General features: G+C 38.5%; 1 protein-coding gene across 3 annotated transcripts in view; it reads right to left on the minus strand.

Annotated features, from left to right (window-relative positions):
* eag (ether a go-go) overlaps positions 1–25,132 on the minus strand; it is an 88,301-nt gene that overhangs the window by 58,023 nt on the left and 5,146 nt on the right. The window lies entirely within an intron of this gene.

The following is a 25,132-nucleotide window of genomic DNA, read 5'->3' on the forward strand; positions in this document are numbered from 1 at the left end:
CACTACACCACCGGCGCCGTTGTAAACACAGAAAGTTATAACAAGTATTATATTATATAATACATTATCAACATTTTTTTTTTCCGTCAACATTTATTGAAACTTTGTTTCACACTTTTAATAAAAAAATATCTTTGTTTTGTTTAGTTGAAGATGCTAATTTCAAATAACAGACTAAAGTGGTAATTTTAATACGATAGATTAGGAGATGAAAGTATAGAATTGATAGTTCCGTTAGAGTACGGCAGTTTGAAAATTGCATATAGAGAGTAGAAAGCGAGCAAGGACAACTTTAGGAAGATACAAATCGGTTTTTTTTCATCTCTATTTACCAAGAAACTGATTAAACCGATTTGTACCTTTCTAAAGTTATGATGTCCAATATTGGAATTTTGAGGTTATATTAATTATATGCATCATAGCTTTAAACAAGTTACTGATTAAAATCATAATAGTGAAATATGTGTGCTCAGGGTTAAGATCTCACTTCCGTCATTGATAAATGACGAGGCTTTTTGGGGCGACCAGCTGTGTAGAAAAATAACATTTAACGTTCGTTTACGTTTCATGAAGCACCAACTTTGGTCCCTCTTCCCTTTGTTGCGTATTTTTATACATGGCTAGTCACCCTAAAACGCTACGTCATTTATGCATGTTGCCTAAGCACAAGCCGCACTTTACCTCTCTTTTTCGAACGGGTTTCCAAAAAAAAAATATGAATTCCAAATTTATTTCCCTTGTCTAGACGTACCGTCGACTTGATAAAGGGTCAAACATTGTTGACATATTGTTAAAAATTTAACACTGCTTCTTGACTCCAATTCCGTCATAAAACAGTCGCAGGCAAACCAGCGATTTTTTTTTGAATCGGCTTTCTCTGATTTGTATGAAATTATGCGTAATTGTTTGTTATACGCCATGATTCACATGTTTGCTAAAATTCGGCCATTTTAGATCTTGTACAATTTAAAAGTGTCTTCAAAATTTACAAAAACTGCCCAAGCAACCGTAGGCACGTTATTTCGCTTTTTAGCTGTATACAACTGAACAACGGATATACCAGTTCTGTAAGTTCTTATGAGGTCCATTTATAGCCAAAAAGGCAAAATAGCGTGCCTACGGAAAAGTGCATTTCTAATCGAAATAATATCTTTAGGGAAAAATAGGCAAAACATTAAGAAAAAGCTTATGCTTCTTCTTCTTCTTCTTCTTCTTCTTCTTCTTCTTCTTCTTCTTCTTCTTCTTCTTCTTCTTCTTCTTCTTCTTCTTTATGCTTGAGCTGTCGTCTGACAGCTCAGTGTGGGGCCAGTATCTAGACTATATGCCCAAAAAGCTTATTAAAAATTCAATCTTTTGGAATGTTCAAGAGCATTTAAGAGGACACTTAAAAACTGACAACAATTGTTCAACAGAATTTTTTAGTAAAATCTTCGAAGTTTTTGTTAGGTGTGTATTTTTTAACAGAAAATCACTTAAAATGTCTCAAACATTGTTTTCTGAGCATAAATTACATTGAATTTTTTCATCAACAAAAAGTGCATACAAATTACCAAAAGTTCTTGTTGTAGAATTTTTGTCAAGTTTTAAGTGTCCATAACTTAAAACATTTAAACAAATTTGCATTTTGATTGTTTTGTTTTTTATTATTTAATTATGGGGCAACCCCAGCGTAGTGGTTCGAATCCATACCTCTCACGCCAAAGTCACGAGCTCAAATCTCGCCCCTAAACAAGTCACGAATGACCCAAGAGCGTTAAAGTGACTATAAAACAAAACAAATATATTTCTATTTTCAAAACTTTGGTAAGATCTTTTGACATATATAGGTTTTTAAGAAATGTTATTACTTAATACAATTTTTGTATATTTTTCCACAAAACATTATTTTTCTCTACATCTTTGTCGTCAGACGTCATTTCAATCAGAAGAGCCGTTTTAGTGCTGCTTTTTTAAATTTCAATTCTTTCGATTTTTAAAATTTTACATGATCTAAAAGGCCGAATTTAAGAAAAAAATTTGAATCATTACCCATAACAAAGAATCAGGGTGTATTCCTTTCATTTTGACTAGAAAATGTTTTATGAAATTATGGAATAATAAGATATTATAATAATATTTTGTTTGTGTAAGCAACAAGAAAATATTGTGAAGTTTGTGTTTGACACTTATACCTACCAATTTTGCTACATGGGAGTCGCAATAAGTGATTTTGTCATTTAACTCACCCACTCTTCGCTCTTCACTCTTCGAGAAGAGGCGATCATTGCAAGTTTTATGTATCAAACACAAACTTTAAAATCTTTTCTTGTTACTTACACATACATCATAATATCTTATATTTCCATAATTTCAAAAAAACATTTTTTTCAATTGCCGTGGAATTGAAGAGATGTTTTCTGTATTGGCAGCACAATTAATCAACAATAAAAAAAGCGAAATGAGCAATAAAAAATCTCAAATTGGCCACTAAATACTACATGGGTGCACCAATAAACAAAAAAAAAATTGCAATAGAAATGAAGAAGAAGGCAATAAACAAATAAAAAGCTTCTCTTAATAATTTGAATGTGAGCGGTGAAAATGGCAAGAAGGGCAACAGTAAATAGAATACGCTCAATTAAATAAGGATGAATCTTCACTAAATTGCGCATTATAAAATAAAAAAATCCAATCATTGGGGAAATGGCTCTAATGTTGGCCTATGGATCTAAAATTGGGCCCATCGCTAAAAATCTGCTATTTATCAATTGTATCTAGATGAACGCGTCATTGGGACGGTACTAATGGATATTTTTTGCTGCTATTGAAAATTTAGTCGATTTCTGAATTTATGTATGGGCCCAAATTAGGGACACTTAGGCCGACATTACATACATTTCCCCTATTCAGGAAATATTCCTTTAAAATGAAAGTTTATGAGCCAATAACCCAGATAAGTAATGATACTGTGTCTCGGCTAACAAAGGATGTCGATAAAGAAGTTTAACGAATGTTGGTCTCATTGAAAAAGGTACCATTAAAAAAAATCAAAAGATCATTAAAAACAGCTATTGGAGCAATATATACGTCACAAAAGAGCACTAGAAAATGCCGTTTGAGCAATATCAAGGTAAAAAAGACACAAAAAGCACAATGAATGTCTCATTTTGCCACTTTTATGGGAAAATATGTTCAACTGCAGGTGACGTAGGTAAATTATTTAGTGCTCAAATTTCCTAATTTAGTGGAGATTTATCCTTATTTAATTGAGCGTATTCTATTTACTGTTGCCTTTTTTTTTGCCTTTTGCACCGCTCACATTCAAATTATTAAAAGAAACATTTTATTTTTTATTCCCTTTTTCTTCATTTCTATTTCATTTTTTTTATTGGTGCACCCCTGTAGTATTTAGTGGCCAATATGATAAGGGGCCTCCCTTAGCTCAGTCAGCAAAGGCGCAGCTACAAAGCAAGACCATGCTGGAGGTGGCTGGGTTCGATTCCCGGTCCGGTCTAGGAATGTTTCGGGTTGGAAAATTTCTCGACTTCCCTGGGCATAGAGTATGATTGTACTTGCCACACAATTATACTAATGCAAAAATGGTACAGGCATCGAAAGCTCTCAATTAATAACTGTGGTAGTGCATCTAGAACACTAAGTTGAGAGCACGCAATAAGCTAAAATGCGATAAGCATTAAGCTTGAAATGCGAAGAAGAAGAATAAGAAGAAGAAGATGAGATATTTTAGTCTTTTGGTATTTGCACATTTTTTAGTCAGTGCAGCGTATCAGATTTGTCCCTTATAGTACTTTCAAACTACAGATTTATAACATGTTATAGCGCTATCTTGATGGTGGATTCTGTGTTGCAATTATTTGACAACCGGTATAACATGTTATAACTCTCCAGTCTGGACAGCGTTTTAAATGCAGGCAGAGTTGCCATTCTTCTTGATATGTTGTCTTCAATTTAAGAAAAAATTAAAGGATGAGTAGGCTGTCATTTTGAGGGGACATTTTTCTTTGGAATATAGAAAGAATGACTACACCAATTATTTTGCTATATTTTGCACACTGAATAATAAATGGATATATTCCATTAATCCCTCCATTTATGCAGTTGGTGGTACCGCTACTTCTCGGCTGACCATTAACCAATTTCGTTGATTTTTTGTAAGTGATTAGTGTCAACCATAAACTAGATATCTACAAAAAATCAGCTAAATTAGCTGAAGGGTGAGAAATAGTGGTGGATGGATGGTACCACCTACCGCATAAATGAATAGATTACTGTACACACACAGATTTGCTTGTTGAATCCTCCACTAAGCATAGACTGACAGTGTTTTCAGATCTAAATTCGATGGGTTTCAGATATATCACGTTAAAAATAAATCACGCAGAATTTCTTTTCGACCGCGATTAAATCGAGACTTAACTGTAGTGATTCTATACGACACATAAACGAAACAGAATATAAAATCTGAAGCAACGGAAGTAGTTTATGTAAAGATTTGGCTGGTGATTTCCGCTGTAATTCGTGCTGATAAGGATTTTGTGCAACGAAGCAGCAATTTGGACAAATTCGATAAGATCATTTCATGCGCTTGTTGTGAACTTCCAGTGCATCAAATTTCCCTCAACTTTTTGAGGACATCTTGACTGGCCCTAAAAGTAATTCTTTTAATAAAAGAACCCGCCTCCATTACGAGAAGGGCACCATCGCGGAACATATGATATTATCAAATTATTTGCTGTTCTTCTTGCCCAATGCTGGGTGAGGGGTAAAGAATGGCTCACATGTATAGAGGGGTAGACAAAATACTTTTAGGTACAAGCTCAAATATATTCGTTTAAGGAAAGTTAAGTAATTGTATTGATTCAAATTTGAAAATCGACGAATTAATGGCCACTTAGTAGCTAGTTACTTCAAAAAAGTGTTCAGCATCGGAACCATCAAATTGAAGATAGATTGAATATTTCAGAAAACGTTAGTATGACATCATGTTGTTCTGTCTTTGAGGTTAGAGCATCGGGAGCCTTGGAAGAACCTGTCAATTTCATCGTTTTGTCCATTCGACGTTTTGTGCAATCGGTGTTTTGTCCGTTTCGACCATTTTTCCCTTCAAATTTAAATCGACTATTTATCTGTTTGAACTTTTGTTCATTAAATCTTTTGTTTATTCGACCCTTTTGTCCATATAAACATATTTACCATTTAAACATTTATACCTATAACATAAATTGAACCTTTTTTTCTTTTTCCATCTGCCCCTTAAACCTTTTACTAAAGAAAAACACTAAGATGAAACCGCCGGAAGAAAAAAAAATCTATTCTAGTGTTCTTTTTCACAGTTCCTTTCATCAAATCAATACCCCTCGCATGCAAGGTGTTTTTGTGGTTATTATCGATTTTTTTTTTATTATCAAAACAATCAATGAGGAGGTTGCCAGCTGGCAAAATAAATGAAGTGAAGGGTGTTTGGGACGATGGCTATATTTAATCATCCCTAAGGTGTCGAAGATTCTTTGGTTCAAAGGGTTGGAGGTGGGTCGAGACTTCATTCGTGTCCAATCACTGTTCGTTAAACGCTCACTTGTTCTGTGTTGGGCTGGGGGATAGCAAACTCTGTGAATGTGGACAAGGCTACCAGGACGCAGATCACATTATTTGGTCTAATATGATTGAAATTGTTCTAGGGGTAGCTGAGTTATTAATTTTCCAAATCTTTCATAATTTTGTTACATGTTCCATTTTCGGTTTTCACAAAGTGTACCCCCATATAGAAATCACAGACGTAGTCCTATGCCAAAAAAACAGTGAAAAACCTTGGAATCTTGACCGTTGGGAAAAGTTGGCAACACATATTTAATATAACGTTAATATAGTCTGACGATCATGAATCCAAACATTTCCACTGTCTTATGTCCAACTGATAGTGTTTGCACAATTTTTAGACTTTGTTGCAACACATTGAAAAATATCCTTGAAATTCATGCAGTTTCCACACAAAAGTGATTTTAACAGCCTGATGAACGTGAGCGTCTCAGTGGAATACCTGTATAAAGAGAGAGAGAGAAGGATTAGTAATTTACATTTAATTCCACTACCCTATTTGCTTATCCTTGACATATACGCGTATTTCGTCTACAATGTGCAGACTTCTTCAATGTACAAATGGAAATTACTAATCCTTTTCTCTCGAATTTAACATGTTAAGAAGATAATTTCAAAGCAATCTGATCTAAGATTCAGATTCAACGACCAGAACATTCAGTAAAGTAACCTATTTTACCAAACACAGCACTGGAAGAAATTGTTATTATGGTTGTATTTTAATAAAAAGTCCAAAAATACTCGTGCCATCCATTTCACAAAACTCTACATTTAAACAGTCATCAGTCACATCCCATAAAATATCACATAAAAGCACATACTGGCCTTTAAGAATGTCTTCTAAAATTAGTTTAAAAATGCTATTCTTCCTGAATAAATGATCAGAATGAAACATTATAAAACATTAGAAAACCAGAACCACTGAAAATTCTTTGCACCTTTTAACCTTCAACGAAAACCATTCGAAATTTTTCACCAGCAACTTGAAACGCTCTCAAGGTAGGTCTGGTTCAAACTTTCATAAATCTTCCAGTCGATAAATTGCACCTTGGTGTGGGTTGTTTATGCCAAACTTGTCCGTCCTTATCCTTTGCACGTGAAATTGCACTTTCGCTTAGTCGCGATTGCACATTTCCCACACCCCATTCGAAAAAGGGAATTCACATTAGGTGGGTTGGTATGCGCGACTAATAAAAAAAACTAGGCACAGCTATGCATCGACTGACAGGAGCGGCGATGGTTCCAAGTTTTTACCATGCTTGCTCACAAGGACTTTTGAATAAAAGCAACGTGTACCACGCTCGAGAAAAGTTTTGTCAGGATAAAGAAACACGGTTTAATTATACGACTTGAAGGCTCACGGAAGCAATTTTTTCTACGTGATTTATTTTTAGATTGTGGTAGAAGCAGTTTTCCATGAATCCTTGGCATGCATATACATTAGACTGATGCCAAATTTGAAACATTCGCTCCACAGTGCTTAAACGGTTTCGAATCGGGTCCTGAAGCCTCCCGAAATTTGAACTCATTTGATAAGAAACTGTTGGGCCAAACTATTTTTAGTATATATGAGAACTACTATGTTTTGTTCATAACCCATCTAACAATTAACCATATCGCTTTGATTTAAAAAATGTTAGCTGTGCCTATAGGACATTTTCTCAGCTACCACTTTGCTTAAGAACTGTTTTCGATTAAATGTAAGGAATAAAAGAAATTAATCATCTAAGACAAAGACAAAGTTGTAGCTGAAAAGAAATCCCCTAGTAATAGCTTTAGAACTTTTTATGAGAGAAATGTGGAAAAGACTAGAAGACAATGATCAAAAACATATAATATCCATATAAATTTCAAATGGTTTGTGCCAAGCCGATATCTTATCAAATAAGTTCAACTTTTGGGAGGCTAATTAGGAAATTTGAAATTGTTTGAGCACTGTGGAGCAAAATTTTGCATCAATATTTTTTTTCGGCATGTTTTTATTTTTCTGTAAAAATGAAAATATAAATTTTAATGTAAAAATTTATGCCATGCCATGATGACTTGCAGAAAATGTTTTTACACGTGTATTAGCTTTGGAAAATTAGAAATAAAATGTTTTTTTTTTAGATTTTTTGTATCTTTTTCCAATATTTCTAAGAAAAAATAATCCTAATTATTTTTTTTTAAGAGCGTAGTATAGTTTTATGTGATTCAACATTAATATTATGTCCATAATATTCCATGACAAATTCAAAGTAGCATTTTCACATGTATCCAGTGTTTGGAAAATTATACTCAAATCTCATTCATTGAGCATTTCTGAGCGAATAAACTCGCGTGCCAATTTACTAACTCAAATCTCAGCTTGAGATTTCTCATGCATTTTAACTCACAACGCAAAAGTTCATTCCAGCTCAAAATTCATAAAAACCGGTCACACCTTAATTGATGGCATGTACATGAATGCTATATTAGTTTTCCTACGAATAATGCAAAAATAACATTCAGAACAATTAATAAAGCCAAAATATAAACCTATGATTTTTTACCGAAAAATTCATATACGAATAATCTCACGCATGAGAGATGAGTTTTCGAGTTTTTCGCAAATCAAGATTCTAATAAAGTCGTAGCCAGTGGTGCCCGATTACAGTAGTCGACGAATTTTCAATTGCTTCACAGCTATATAATTGTGATAAATTTTTAGATGTCCATCCCTCTGTCGAATTAAAATATTCACAAATAATCCAAGCAATCATGACTCCAAGTATAATCCAACAAAGCTAGAAACTCCATAATACGATGCTATTTGGTCTGTTTCCGTACTTACTTTTCTCTAAGATTGTATATAGTAAAAATCAAAAGCATGATGTACCATATTATTTTCTTACAAAATGCTGCAGTAGCCTACAGCAAAAACAAAAGAACAAGTACAGGAACAGACCTATTATAATGTTGTGAAATGTCAGAATTTTCAAGGAAACTACTGACGTTCAGCCAGACAAATCGATTAAAGACTGCAAAGCGTCCTGCATAAAACTTGAGAAAGTAAAACTTTTGCATCTTACAATCAATCGTATTATTTTGTCTGTAGGCGGTGAAGTACAGTCAGGAATCCTTATTGCCGGATTCCTTATTGCCGGTATCTCTTATTGCCGGATCCTTATTGCCGGGCTATCCGCGAATAAGGATACCCACAGCTTATGGGATTTTCACTAATGGGGGCTGTAGTGGATTATCTCATTTGTTTCAATACATAAAGCTATACTGTCTTCGACAAAGTTGCTGTACTGGGTTAGACCAACAAGCCTGTGCCATTGGATTCAGGTTAAATTGGGAACTACGCCGCTAGAGGCGCTTCACTTTTATGTTACTTATGACGGGCGCTATAATATATGGATCATATTTCCAACATAGAATATTTCGTGATCCTGACCATATAGAAAGTTACTGTCTTCAACAAAGTTGTTCAGGTGACCAAGTCCTTTCGGATGGTGGCCATATTAGTTCAGAGCTCTCTCACTACGCAGCGCTAGTGTGCATGTGCAATTCTTATATAAACTGTATCTCGAGAGCCTGGCCATATAGAAAGTGGCTGTTTTCAGCAAAGTTGTGCAGGTGATCAAGTCCTTTTGGATGATGGCCATATTGGTTCAGAACTCTCTCACTACGCAGCGCTAGTGTGCATGTGCAATTCTTATATAAACTGTATCTCGAGAGCCTGGCCATATAGAAAGTTGCTGTTTTCAGCAAAGTTGTGCAGGTGAGCAAGTCCTTTCGGATGATGGTCATATTAGTTCAGAACACGCTCACTACGCGGCGCTAGTGAGCAATTAAATTTCCTGTATAAGCTGTATCTCGAGAACCTGGCCATATAGAAGGTTACTGTCTTCAGCAAAGTTGTTCAGATGACTAAGTCCTTTCGGATGATCGTCATATTATTTCAGAACTCTCACACTACGCGACGGTAGTGTACACATGAACTTCCTTAATATGTTATTTCTCCAAAGCTTGTCCATATAAGATGTTGCTGTGCAATGTGAGAATAGGAACCGGAAAAGGGATGACGTGTAGAGGCCAGAAATCGATGCCAGACGCCATTTTGGAATCCAAGATGGCGATCATCGGGTCAAGAAAAACTGTCAAATACCCTACCATATGGGTATTTCCGGATAAGGAAAGACGTGTAGAGACCGAAAATCGATGTCAGACGCCATTTTGGAATCCAAGATGGTTGCCATCGTTTCAAGAAAAACTGTCAAATACCCAACAACATGGGTATTTTCGGATAGGAGATGACGTGTAGAGACCGGAAATCGATGTCAGATGCCATTTTGTAATCCAAGATGGCGACCATAGGTTCAAGAAAAACTGTCAAATACCCTACAATATGGATATTTTTGTAAGGAGACGACGTGTAGAGGCCGAAAATAGATGCCAGACGACATTTTTTGATCCAAGATGGTGGCCATCGGGTCAAGAAAAACTGTCAAATACTCTACAATATGAGTATTTCCCGAAAAGAAACGACGTGTAGAGGCCGGAAATCGATGCAAGATGCCATTTTGGAATCCAAGATGGCGGCCATCAGTTTAAGAAAAACTGTCAAATACACTACAATGTGGGAATTTCCGAAAATGGACGACGTGTAGAGGCCAGATATAGATTCCAGACGCTATTTTGGAATCCAATATGGCGGCAACATGTTTTCCATGGTCACCATAGCCGATCGAACTCCAGACGAAACTAGAACCGCACTACCGTTCATACTGGTGACAACGCTCTGATGAGACAACGAAATCTTACCCCCAAGCTCCTCCCCTGATCCTATCCTTCGACAATGTACCTCTCTTACCTCGAGTAAGCCGCGAGTATTCGGCCCAACTCCTACTAGACATAGAATTAAGTGAATTTTGTTACAAACAAAGAACAATGAACTATCGGCTCCGTAAAGCTAACGTGATTGAGCCTTCCAAATAAACGAACTAGTTAAAAAAACATGTTTTCCATGTATAAGGCTTACCAAGAATATTGCGTATAATTTATTGTGTATAGCGTATCACTGAGCAAGATCGCAACATAACGTGGAAAATTCCTCAAAACAATAAAACGCTTTTAATTGTTTTGTTTTATTTTTTTCTATCGTAAACTACAGAATTATTCCTGGACCCCTCTACAGTGAATATGGTTGATATTTTCATCCACCATCTGGTGCGGCAGAAATCGAGTTAAAACTAAATCATTTCTCCGAGGTCGAAAGTTTCTGCACATTGGACAGCTTTCAACGGAATGCAAAAATGCAAGATTTGATAAGGGAAGTCGAGACCCATCTCACGGTGTGGAAGAACGAGAGTGACTAGAATGCATAAAACATGACAGCGCTGGTTGGTTCTTTGTTATCGAAAGAGAAAATAAAATGTGGAATAAATCTGTAGCTTACGATAGAAAAAACAAAACAAATCAAAGCATTTTATTGTTTTGAGGATTTTTCCACGTTACGTTGCAATCTTGCTCAATGATACGCTATACACAATAAATTATACGCAATATGCTTGGTAAGCCTTATTTATGGAAAACATGTTGCCGCCATATTGGATTCCAAAATAGCGACTGGAATGTATATCTGATCTTTACACGTCGTCCCTTTTCGGAAATTCCTACATTGTAGGATATTTGACAGTTTTTCTTAAAACCGATGGCCGTTATCTTGGTTTTTAAAATGGCGTCTGGCATCGGTTTCCGGCCTCTACACGTCCGGAAATACCCATATTGCAAGGTATTTGACAGTTTTTATTGAACCAATGGCCGTCATCTTGAATTTCAAAATGGCAGCTGGCATCGATTTTCGGCCTCTACACGTCGTTTTCTTTCCGGAAATACTCATATTGTAGAGTATTTGACAATTTTTCTTGACCCGATGGCCGCCATCTTGGATTACAAAATGGCATCTGAAATCGATTTCCGGTCTCTACATGTCATCTCCTATCCGAAAATACCCATGTTGTAGGGTATTTGACAGTTTTTCTTGAACCGATGGCAACCATCTTGGATTCCAAAATGGCGTCTGACATCGATTTCCGGCCTCTACACGTCGTTCCCTATCCGGAAATACCCATATTGTAGGGTATTTGACAGTTTTTCTTGACCCGATGGTCACCATCTTGGATTCCAAAATGGCATCTTGCATCGATTTCCGGCCTCTACACGTCATCCCCTTTCCAAAAATATCCATATTGTACGGTATTTGACAGTTTTTCTTGAACCGATGGCCGCCATCTTGGATTCCAAAATGGCATCTGACATCGATTTCCGGCCTCTACATGTCATTCTTTTTCCGGTTCCTGATCTCACATTGCACAGCAACATCTTATATGGACAAGCTTTGGAGTCATAACATATTAAGGAAGTTCATGTGCACACTAGCGCCGCGTAGTGTGAGGGTTCTGAAATAATATGACCATCATCCGAAAGGACTTAGTGACCTGAACAACTTTTCTCAAGACAGAAACCTTCTATATGGCCAGGTTCTCGAGATATAGCTTATACAGAAAATTCACTTGCACACTAGCGCCGCGTAGTGAGCGTGTTCTGAACTAATATGAACATCATCCGAAAGAACTTGCTCACCTGCACAACTTTGCTGAAAACAGCAACTTTCTATATGGCCAGGCTCTCGAGATACAGTTTATATAGGAATTGCACATGCACACTAGCGCTGCGTAGTGAGAGAGTTCTGAACTAATATGGCCACCATCCAAAAGGACTTGATCACCTGCCCACTTTGCTGAAAACAGCAACTTTCTATATGGCCAGGCTCTCGAGATACAGTTTATATAGGAATTGCACATGCACACTAGCGCTGCGTAGTGAGAGAGTTCTGAACTAATATGGCCACCATCCGAAAGGACTTGATCACCTGCCCAACTTTGCTGAAAACAGCAACTTTCTATATGGCCAGGCTCTCGAGATACAGTTTATATAGGAATTGCACATGCACACTAGCGCTGCGTAGTGAGAGAGTTCTGAACCAATATGGCCATCATCCAAAAGGACTTGATCACCTGCACACTTTGCTGAAAACAGCAACTTTCTATATGACCAGGCTCTCGAGATACAGTTTATATAAGAATTGCACATGCACACTAGCGCTGCGTAGTGAGAGAGTTCTGAACTAATATGGCCACCATCCGAAAGGACTTGGTCACCTGAACAACTTTGCTGAAGACAGTAACTTTCTATATGGTCAGGATCACGAAATATTCTATGTTGGAAATATGATCCATATATTATAGCGCCCGTCATAAGTAACATAAAAGTGAAGCGCCTCTAGCGGCGTAGTTCCCAATTTAACCTGAATCCAATGGCACAGGCTTGTTGGTCTAACCCAGTACAGCAACTTTGTCGAAGACAGTATAGCTTTATGTATTGAAACAAATGAGATAATCCACTACAGCCCCCATTAGTGAAAATCCCATAAGCTGTGGGTATCCTTATTCGCGGTTCCTTATTCACGCCCCCGTTACCCCGGCAATAAGGATTCCTGACTGTATCTATATTTGTGTTTCATTGGCCAACAATAAAATGAAATGGGGAATAGTCTAGATGAGACGAGATGATTGATTTGTATAACTGTATTTTGCTGCAAATAGTTAAATCTTATAATATAAGGCATAATATATCACAATATTATCTAAAAAACGGTAACATACTCCACTCTGAAATTATCACCAATGAGATAGGAAGCTTTCAAGCATGAAAAAATCAATACAAAAATTGTCATTACCCTCACAATGGTTTTTCCTGATTATCCTTGCGATTTTTCTCTACCGTGAAAATTTGCGTGGAAAACATTATTTTAGATTATTATTTTTTATGCTGAGATAATTTCCTTATAATTTCACTACACAACATTCATTGTACGATGCTTAGTTCATGAGGTATTTATTTTTAAAGCACGTGATATTTGGTAAAATCCGAAAACATCAACTAAAATTTTCCGGAAAAATTAACGACCCTGAACTTTATTGTTTCGTTCATATAATCATAAACATAAAATTCAACAAGCCAAATAACTTTCCAAACACATCACAACTGTATCCCCTGAATTTTTACAATTATGGTGAATTTTAACATTATTTTATAACCTCTAATTATCATAGCCGTAAGTAAAAAATGTTAATGTAATTTTTAAATATACCTATCACGAAAAATCGAATTGTGCGGTGTTTGAAGACGGACGTGATTTTTTTTTCTCTCGCCAAAAATATTGATTTTGTTCCGTTTTTTTCGTGTTTCGGGTAGTTGTAGTTCCGGTTGAAGTTTAGATGTTACGCAGAAAGTTTTCAAGTATCGCCAATGATGAAGAAAGATCTGCTAAATCTGCAAAAAAATTGAAACTGGCTAGAAGCCCAACCCTATTTAATCCCATGAATTTTCCATAAAGTAATTCAAATAGAACAAGAAGCAGCTGAAACATCACAAAATTGGTGAAAAATAACCATTTTTATTTATTAATACACACACACGCACACACACACACACACACACACACACACACACACACACACACACACACACACACACACACACACACACACACACACACACACACACACACACACACACACACAGACACACACACGCGCACACACACGCACACACACGCGCGCGCGCAGACACACGCACACACACACACATATACATTCACACACACACACACACACACACACACACACACACACACACACACACACACACACACACACACAGAAGAGGAAAAGGGAAACTCCAGGAGAGGAAGAGGAGTTGAAAAAAGTCAAGAACGACAAAGAAGACAACAAGGAGGAAGGCTGGCGTACCGTCGAGAAGCCAAAGGAGAAGTGGAAAAAACGGAAGGAAAAAGACGTGAAGAAGAAAGCTGAACAGAAGAAGGAGATACCCAGGACTCGTCGGGAGCGAAGTAAGGGCGATGCTCTGATCGTCGAAGCTAAGGACAAAACGTCGTATGCAGCACTCCTCCGGAAGGTACGAGAGGATCCGGAGTTGAAGCAACTAGGAGAGAACGTGGTGAAAACCAGGCGAACCCAGAAAGGCGAGATCCTCTTTGAGCTGAAGAAGGATCCTGCTATCAAGAGCTCAGCCTACAAGGAGCTCGTTGAAAAGTCTCTTGGTGAAGGGGCGAGCGTAAGAGCTCTATCCCAGGAGACAGTGGTCGAGTGCAGGGACCTGGACGAGATCACCACAGAAGAGGAGCTAAGAAGTGCGTTGAGAGTGCACTGCGATCTAAGAGATGTCCCGATGTCAATCCGCATGAGGAAGGCGTACGGCGGCATGCAAACGGCGGTTATATGGCTTTCGACAGCTGCAGCGAATAAGCTGTTGGAGACGGGCAAGGTCAAGGTTGGCTGGTCATTGTGCTCGCTGAAAGCCACTCCTCGGGTTACCAAGCAATTGGAGCGATGCTTCAAGTGCATGGGATTCGGTCACCAGGCGAGGAACTGCAATGGCCCTGACAGATCTGATCTGTGCAGGAAATGCGGAGAGAAAGGCCATATTGCAAGAGGCTGCACGAAGCATCCGAGGTGTATGCTCTGCAAAAAAGAGGACGGTAACGATCATACGACGGGAGGCTTCAAATGCCTAGCATACAAAAAGGCGATGGCAGGCCAACAGTAATGGAGGTAACCCAAATAAACCTCAATCATTGCGATATTGCTCAGCAACTGTTGTGGCAGTCGACAACAGAAACAAAGTGCGACGTTGCAATCATTGCGGAACCGTATCGAGTCCCTCCCGATAACGGTAACTGGGTTGCGGATAGAGCTGGGATGGCAGCTATACAAGTTATGGGCAGATACCCCATTCAAGAAGTGGTTGCGAGCTCATACGAAGGCTTCGTCATCGCCAAAATCAACGGAATCTTCATGTGTAGTTGTTACGCACCCCCCAGATGGACGATGGAGAAGTTCCACGAGATGCTTGATGGACTTACCGAAGAGCTGGTCGGACGACGACCGGTAGTCATCGGAGGAGACTTCAATGCTTGGGCAGTGGAGTGGGGAAGCAGGTGTTCCAATGCAAGAGGGCACAGTCTGCTGGAAGCTCTGGCAAAACTGGAAGTTATGCTGGCCAATAAAGGCACCAGCAGCACTTTTCGCAGAGATGGCCGAGAATCCATTATCGACGTTACTTTCTGCAGTCCGTCGCTGATGGCAAACATGGATTGGAGAGTGTGCGAAGGATATACCCATAGCGACCATCAGGCGATACGATATGGCATCGGTCAACGGAATACTGTGGCAGTACGGAGGACGAGAACTTGTGACCGAAAGTGGAAGACGAAAGCTTTCGACAAGGATTTGTTCGTTGAGGCACTTCGTGTGGACGGGAGTCCCGTAGATCTAAATGCGGACGAGCTGACAGAAACGTTAGTGAGAGCATGTGACACGACCATGCCGAGGAAACTGGAGCCAAATAACAGACGGCGTCCAGTCTACTGGTGGAACGAGGCACTTAGTACTCTCCGCGCTAGTTGTCTCAGAGCCAGAAGACGTGTTCAGAGAGCAAGAACGGAAGCAGACAGAGAGGAACGAAGAGAAGTGTTTCGAGCGGCCAGGGCCGCTTTTAAACGAGTGATTAAGCAGAGCAAGTCGAACTGTTTTAAGGAGCTGTGTCGAGACGCTGATGCCAACCCCTGGGGCGACGCATACCGAGTCGTGATGGCGAAGATCAGAGGTCCAACGATGCCCGCTGAAATGTGCCCAGAGAAGCTGAATGTCATCGTGGAAGGACTTTTCCCGAAGCACGACCCAACAACCTGGCCACCTACACCGTACGGAGAAGGAGAGGGAGATAACGTCGAAATCACCAACGAGGAGCTCGTAGTAGTGGCGAAAGGATTGAAGGTGAAGAAAGCTCCCGGTCCGGATGGAATCCCCAACGTAGCGTTGAAAGCGGCGATCCAGTCATCCCCGGACATGTTCAGGATGGTGCTGCAGAAATGCCTGAACGAGGGTCACTTCCCTGACAGGTGGAAGATACAGAAGCTAGTGTTGCTGCCGAAACCAGGAAAACCGCCGGGGGATCCAGCATCATACAGGCCTATATGCCTGCTGGATACACTCGGAAAACTCTTGGAGAGGATCATCCTAAACAGGCTGACGAAATACACGGAGAGTGAGCACGGATTGTCGGAGAGGCAGTTCGGATTCCGGAAAGGGAGATCGACGGTGGATGCAATTCGGACAGTGGTCGAGAGAGCTGAAAAGGCGTCCAAACAGAAGCGGAGAGGAGATCGATATTGCGCCGTGATAACGATCGACGTCAAGAATGCGTTCAACAGCGCCAGCTGGGAGGCCATCACCGAAGCACTGCATAGAATGAGGGTCCCTGACTACCTGTGCAGGATCCTGAGGAGTTATTTCCAGAACCGGGTTCTGGTCTACGAGACAGACATGGGACAGAGATCGATTAGGATCACAGCGGGAGTTCCACAAGGCTCCATCCTTGGTCCAACGCTCTGGAACGGGATGTACAACGGCGTGCTAACGCTGAAACTGCCCAAAGGAGTTGAGATCGTTGGCTTTGCGGACGACGTCGTCTTGACGGTAACAGGCGAGACGCTGGAAGAGGTGGAAGTGTTGTCAACCGAGGCAATCGACATGATTGGTAACTGGATGAAAGGAGCGAAGCTGCAAATAGCCCACCACAAAACGGAAGTGTTATTGGTCAGTAACTGTAAAGCGGTACAGCGGGCAGAAATCACCGTCGGGGAGCACACCATAGCCTCGAAGCGTGTGTTAAAATACCTGGGAGTGATGATCGATGACCGGCTAAACTTCAACAGCCACGTCGAATATGCCTGTGAGAAGGCTTCGAAGGCCATCAACGCGATAGCTAGAATCATGCCGAACAACGCTGGTCCCAGCAATAGCAAGAGGCGTCTTCTGGCCAGCGTGTCATCATCGATACTGAGATATGGAGGTCCAGCCTGGGTTCCAGCGCTGGAAACGAAGCAGAACCAAAGGAAACTGAGCAGTACGTTCCGGCTCATGGCCATGCGAGTCGTGAGTGCGTACAGAACCATCTCGTCCGAAGCAGTATGCGTTATCGCCGGTATGATCCCTATCGGCATCACCCTGGCGGAGGACAGCGAGTGCTACAGGCAGAGAGAAGCCGGAAGAGTACGGAAAGTTGTGAGAGTGGAGTCATTGGCTAAGTGGCAACAGGAGTGGAACACGACGGAGAACGGTAGATGGACACATAGACTAATACCGATTCTTTCGACCTGGGTGAACAGAAAACACGGAGAAGTCAATTTCCACCTAACGCAGTTCCTGTCTGGCCACGGCTGCTTCAGGAAATACCTGCATCGGTTCGGACACGCAGCGTCACCCCTCTGTCCGGAGTGTGGCAACGTCGATGAAACGCCGGAGCATGTGGTCTTTGACTGTCCAAGGTTCGAGGCAGTGCGAACGGAGATGCCCGTCCTTAACGTGGAGAATGTCGTTGATGAAATGTGTCGAGAGGAGGACTCTTGGAATGCCGTCAGCAGGGCAGTCACACAGATAATGTCAGAGCTGCAGCGTAAATGGAGAGAAGAGCAGCGATCTAGCAACGCCAGCTAGCGCTGAGAGTACGACAAGTGCATGAGCACAGCCACCCCCCGAAGTAGTCGCTTCACAGTGGTCCCGGGGGGATCCAGGCAGAGGAGAGAGTAAGGAATGGGTTTTAGTGGAGCTGCACTAGGCAACTAGTGGATACCACACCGTGCCACCTTCACTACAGGCCAGGCTTCTTGAAGCTTTCCTAAACCTTACTATAAAAAAAAAAAAAAAAAAAACACACACACACACACACACACACACACACACACACACACACACACATATACCCGTTTACTTTATGTTGACACATAAATATAACATAACCAATGCTATCGTAATTCTGCCAGCAACGTTTACCGAACGTATGGCCTTACCCTCCCCACCAAGAAGCCTCCATACTCCTGTGCCACTTATGAGAGGTCGTAGAGTTCTCTGCATCTTTTTTAAGTAAGTGTCCAACAAAAAAAATCCCATCCCCAGCAGTTGAAAGGACGTGACCAGGACAGTTCTCGATTATTGGAGATACAGCTACTTCCTTCTAAGAGGCCGAGATCAATCCCATATCCCGGTCAATACGGTAACGGACGGAGGTGGCAATACTCACATAAAATGGTCTAGGGTTTGTACCACCTACGAATTTGTGCAACTTGATTAATGCTAATGCTAATAATATAACATTAATAATAATAACATTAATGTAATTTTTAAATGTAACACAAGAGACAGTTAAATCCTACAGTACACATTTTATTATACATCGCGATTTCCAAAATACCGAGAAAAGAAGTTTTGCTGCATTTACCCTACTATAAAGGATGGGTGTCAATTAACAATCACGATTCATTTTATTACATTTCATACCTCATGAGCAATCTATTAAGAAGGGTATTGCCTACACTGGCAATAAAATATCAATCCCATCCAAGTCTTGTTTACTGCAACGTCATAAATATCAACGTTTCCAGAAACTATACGTTCGCTTTTCATATTTCGGAAGAGCTTTCATTTCATAGCAGTCGTTATTACGAAAACGCAACAGCACAATCGAGTAGACACTTTCTTGCGCCTAATGACCGTGTTGAGCACTACTATAATACTACCCAGCTACGTAACTCCCAGAAGGACCTAATGGCTACGGAAAAATAATGAATGCGTGCTCAATTATAATTATTAAGATGGAAACTGTAATGGGAAACGAAGTATGCTTGATTTCTCATTTATTCCAAATCTTGGAAATTTGTTCTACTCGAATACAATCAGCAATCAATCCTACGTTCCGAAAATCAGTTTAGGAACTAGATATCTACTTTAACAATATTTGTTTTCACTCAGAGAATAAGAGATAGAAGTTTGTCTGCCAACAGCCTTTGATTTATTATAATTCAACCTATTGTTTTTAAGCTATTCATTTAATTCCACTATTTTGACTCCCACTTCATGATTTGCGAATAAGTGAATTCGATATTTTCCTATTAAACAATCCGATATTGCAAAATATCGATACAATTAACAAATAAAAATGTCGATCTATCAAAATACCTTCCTTTAGCTAGAATGGCGAAATGGAACCATCCCGACGGCCCTCTCTCGGAATTCCGGTTTAAGATGTTTATACTAATTCACTGTGCATAGAGTAGTATTGTGCTTGCATAATGTAATATACCAATTCAATGATGGTGTAGACTTTGAAAGCTCTTAATTACCACCTGTGGAACTAAGTTGACAGTAATTATAAAGGCCTGGTTGAAATGTAATAGGAATACTGTGTATGGTCATAAAGTTATTTATTATCATCCGCGGCAAATATTTGCAATTAATTCATTCGATTTTAACAGGATTTTCTTTGCTTTTAACAAAATGATTATTTCAGGCATCACTGACTCCTTGATGTTAGTGATACATATTAGCTTTAAATTTTTCGCCATTTGAAAAATGAAGCACATTTGAGACAGGTTACCGTTCCCTTTCTCCCTCACCGACTTATTTATCACATCAGCCCTACCCTTTTACTCCTGTTAGCATGGGTGTCACATTTTTATGTGATTTTGTTCCACCATTACGTGAACTGTGAACTTGTCCAGCCGAATTAAACCTACCGAGACCGTTGCGATTAGCTTCATTTGTAAAGGGAGGATATATGAAAATAATTTAAATTTATGGCAGTCATAAGCAGAAGGAGTATTATAATTTTCCGCGGCGTCTGTAGATGTGTATTTTGTCGTTATTTATGAACCAAGTCAAATAAAAAATAACCTTCAGCATCACAAAGCATTGCAATTTGAAATTTATTATGCCAAAGCTTCATATAGCATGACATAATACAACATGTACATATAAATACACCTACTTCTTGATGGGTAAAGGCATGAGTTGGCTGACGAGACGTGCCGGCGTCGGGTTGCATTTCTTAACGATTTGATAATAGATGGTCTCAGCTGTCAGCTAACCGACAAAAATACGAACGATGTCATGCTTGAATACGAGATATATTTCATGAGTTTTCCATTCATACTTATTGAGATTATTATTATTACTATAGTTGGAGTTCTCCCTAGAATATGTTTGCAGATATCTTTAAATATTATCCTTGAATTTCCCCAGAGATCGTTTCAAAATTATCAATAAATAGTCCGGCGTTTCACTCAACAATTCTCTTTGAATTCAATGTATATTTGTTAACTCACTTCGAATATTCCTATTTTTTTTTTTTTTTTTTTTTAATATGGTAGTGATGCACCGAATAGTGCTATTCGGTCGGGTATTCAGCGTTTACACCAACATGATAACTGATATTCGGCCTAAAAAGTGACCGACAAGGTGTTTGAGCAAAATGTTGATATTCGGCTTGATGACTAAGGCAGTCTGATGTTCGGTACATCACTAGTAGGGAGTCTACTACAAAATATCAAATATATTTATGATTTCGGCGTGAACGTGTCAAACAAACGATGCTTCTATTCAATAGCTGCAAGACGAAATGTTGAAGAACGCAAAATAAGACCTTGAAAACAAAAGGCACACTTGAAGTGTTCAAAAGACGCACGCGCATTCAATTTTCTTTCCGTTCGATAGGCCAAAAAAAATCTCAATGGCGTTTCAATAGCTAATAGGCCCAAGAAAACCCGTAGGTCATGGTTAGCCGCCAGCAGCAGTTTTGCATTTTCAACAATAAACGAATATTTCGCGACCCCTATTCAGAACTAACGGTACATATGGAAAGGTAAATAAATTTGGAAGCCATCTGTAATAATAACATTCCATTTGGTGCTAAACTACCCCAGATTAAGAAAAACTAAGAATAACCATGGATTTATTATCAGAGTTTTACTATGTTGTTCTAAATTCACATTCGCACTATGCTAGTTGCACAGTTTCGTCGGAGGTACAAGTCCTAGACCATTGTATGAAAGTAGTACCACCTCCATTCGTTAATGGGGATTGATATCGGTGTTACTCTGTCCAACAATCGAGAACTGTTCTGGCAAAGTCCTTGCAACTGCTGGGGATGGGAAAGGATTGTTGGTTGAACACTTGCATAAGAGAGATGCAGAGAACTATACGATCTCTCATAAGTATTACAGGAGTTTGAGGGCTTATTAGTGGGGAAGGTAGGGCCTCCGGATACGGTTGCTAAACGATGCTGGCTGCATACGGTTGCAATGAATCAGTCATAAACATATAGATCTCACGAAATTCCACGTCTGATACTCCACTGGTTTGTTCTCTAATTCAGCACACACGTGTTCTTCGATTTCTTTCCAAATATTCACTTATTTCAATTCCATTTCTATTCTATTTTATGGTAATTTTCCCTAAATTCACCAAAAAACAATCTTAATCAACCCAGTAACGCTGGTAGATCACGTTTTAGTGGTGCATAACTTATGTAAGATGTACCACATCAGGCTCTAAGAACTTCTTGTTGACGGTTATGAGCCTCATTTTTGAGATTGGAAACAAAAACAGGTTCGGGCCAAGGTTCTAATGCATGATCAAATATCAGTATCATCGCTTGTTTTTGTCGCTAAGAAAACTTATTTTGATTAATGAGAGCGTATTTGGAGAGGTCTCAGAATTTTTCCAAAAATACGGAACATAACAATTGAATGAAGATTTATGTAAGACCTATTTTTTATGATGAGATGAAAGTCTTTGGAAAGATCCCAGAACGCTTCAAATGATGCGGAGCTTCTCAATTGAATGAGGCTTCTTGTGAGAACAACAAGTATGTATGATTTAACTGTATCGAAAACGAATACCTTATTACTTTTTTATTCTTATGAGTTACTACAACATACACATAACAAAGGACACGAGCATATCACAAAAGATCAACGTATTGGTTGCAGTTATTATGGCCCGAAAAAAATAATAATAATAATCTTAATCAATATGTTGAAGGTGTGTTTGGTGGCGATGAGTGGTACAATAAACACCATAAATTTTTCTTCATTAAAAACCAACATATATTAAAATGCACGCAAGTATAGCCTCCTTGAAATCAATCAGCACTAATGTTAATTGGAAAAGGTATACATTATTCAACAAGCATTTCACGTTGTTCCCATTAAGACAAACTTTGGGCTTCAGTCCTCCACAAAGCACTTGTCTCCAAAATGAACATATCTTGATTTACATATCATGTTCCGGTAAATTATCATAAAATTTTGACAGTTTCCATACAGTATCTTTAAGCTCTTTATAATTATGATATGAATAGTTTTCAGTAAATTCAGATTTTTTTTTAGAAAATAATTATCAGAAGAAACACTGCAAAGGACGCAATCTATCGCTTACTATCTATTTCCAAAGGCATTGGCAGCTTTCAATTCATAGAAGAATTAATTGTATGGATTCTAAGAATTCTTCATCCAACTCTTCATTGAACCTACAATTCTCTTCAAATTCTACATAATTTACAAGAAGTCTCCATAGTTCTCTCTAAAATACCTTATGAAAATTTCCGAGTGTCTTCGATTTGACATCGCATTCACTTCAGAATGGTCCTGAGATCTTACTCAGAATTGCCTTGTGATTTTTTTAGGAATGTCTTTTGAACTATCCTATCCATTGGAATACTGTCCGCTGAAATTTATCGAAATTATCCTATAAAAAAATCCGATCTATCATCAGAACTCGTTTCTCTTGAATTTCTTCTCAGTTATTCCTTTAATTTATCAGAATTCCCAGTAAGTTTGTGTATGAATTTCGAATAAAGTTTTCTAATAATACCATTGATTTCTCCTTAAAATTCTCTAAAATCCAAAAATCCTTAAGATTTAAGTATTTTGTATTCAAATTTCAATGATCAATATCTAACAATATCTATAATTACTTTTAGACGGTGTCATTTGTAAAATTTTAATTCTGTAACTCTGAAGGTGGTCATAGCTTTGTGGATGAGTTAAAGGGGTAGTGTTCAAGTTTCATACAGGTTATAAAAAAATAGATCATTGTCCACGTTAGGACAGGAAGGGCTTATGGTCAGTTCTTCAGAATATTTTGTTATCTCTGAACTATAGAAAACATTGGAAATCCTGAAAACGAAACAATTATCAGAAATACAAGATTTCCTAAATTTGTTGCAGTTTTGGAGTTAAAAATATTTTCATCTTTCTATCTATAATTATTAAAATGTTTAAAAATTCGGAAAATGTAATTTGTTTTTAAATTCTTTCATTCGAATACCCCAATTGAGATGCATGCAGGTGGATCCCTTGCTAAACAATAAAATAAAATGGTTTAAATATACTTTAGCGTTTTGGTTAGGGAGTTTGTCCTATGTAACAAAAAAAATGTTCATAACTTTTAAAACAAATTGACAAGAAACATTTAACAACTTTTAGCGAAATTTAACACAATTTTTCTCCAATTTAAGCAAAATGGACACACCTTTAGTAAGCATCGATCATAATATTCAATTAAATTGATTGTCTTTTTACCAAAATATTGGCCATGAGTTTGATAAAAAAAACTCGAAATTGCCAACAGTTTGCATTGGAATGCCGAACATTTTAAAAATTGGTCACAATTGCAAAAGAATTTGATCGCAACTTTGAATGAAATTGATCACAATGTTTTACGACATTCACAGCTTTCTTCGAAATTAATCACAACATCCAACATTACTCCACAAACTACATGGAAATGTTCACTACTTCTGATCATTTTGAACAGAACCGATTTTTTTATAATATTTGCCAAGCTGTTAACAAAACCAACAAACTTTTCGCAGTTTTACCAAAGTGCTTTTGAATAATGTTGGCAGATTGCCAGTCAACTCTCCCTAACTCGATGGAAATCCAGGCTACTTCGACGTCTTTGTTCATACAAATTTCCAAAATTTACCTTCACAACTCGATATCTTCCCTAACTCGATGGTCCCTTGAATATTGAAACAGGCAAAGTTGACTGTATTAAATTTTGAATTGGTATGTAGTAAAGTTTTAAATTTTAGAACCACCCCTTGGCTGAACAATAATTTGTTTCCGCTTTAAATATTGCAGCAAACATTTTTTTTTAAATACAGAGAAATTATTTAAAAAAGCTGATGGTTTATGTTCTTTTCATTTGAGATTTTTATGTTTGTCTCACTTGCATGTTTGACCAAAAATAGCTGGGATATAATTGTTATGTGCCCTATAAACCGTGTTCATTTGGAAAATAGTAATACCTTTACATCATGCCAGCGTGAAACTTGCAATTTATAAAAAAAAAGATATTTGAAAGCATTACGGTTTGATCTGTAGTATTATGAGGTTTATAAAATCAAACTAATCAGTATAGCTGGACTTATTTTACGTAAGTTTTCATGATAGGCATTCAAATTTAATCAAATCGGTCAAGAGCCAAAAAAGTAGCACATGGACCAAATTAGGTTCTAGTTTCATGTTATTTTTTCATAACAGTCGGAATCGGTTCTTTTTCATCGACTCTGACTCCTTATGCTC

The sequence above is a fragment of the Ochlerotatus camptorhynchus genome, unplaced genomic scaffold (genome assembly GCF_037179485.1).
Source record: "Ochlerotatus camptorhynchus isolate MF236.1 unplaced genomic scaffold, CSIRO-AGI_Acam_v1.1 ptg000577l, whole genome shotgun sequence".
Taxonomy (NCBI): Eukaryota; Metazoa; Arthropoda; class Insecta; order Diptera; family Culicidae; genus Ochlerotatus; species Ochlerotatus camptorhynchus.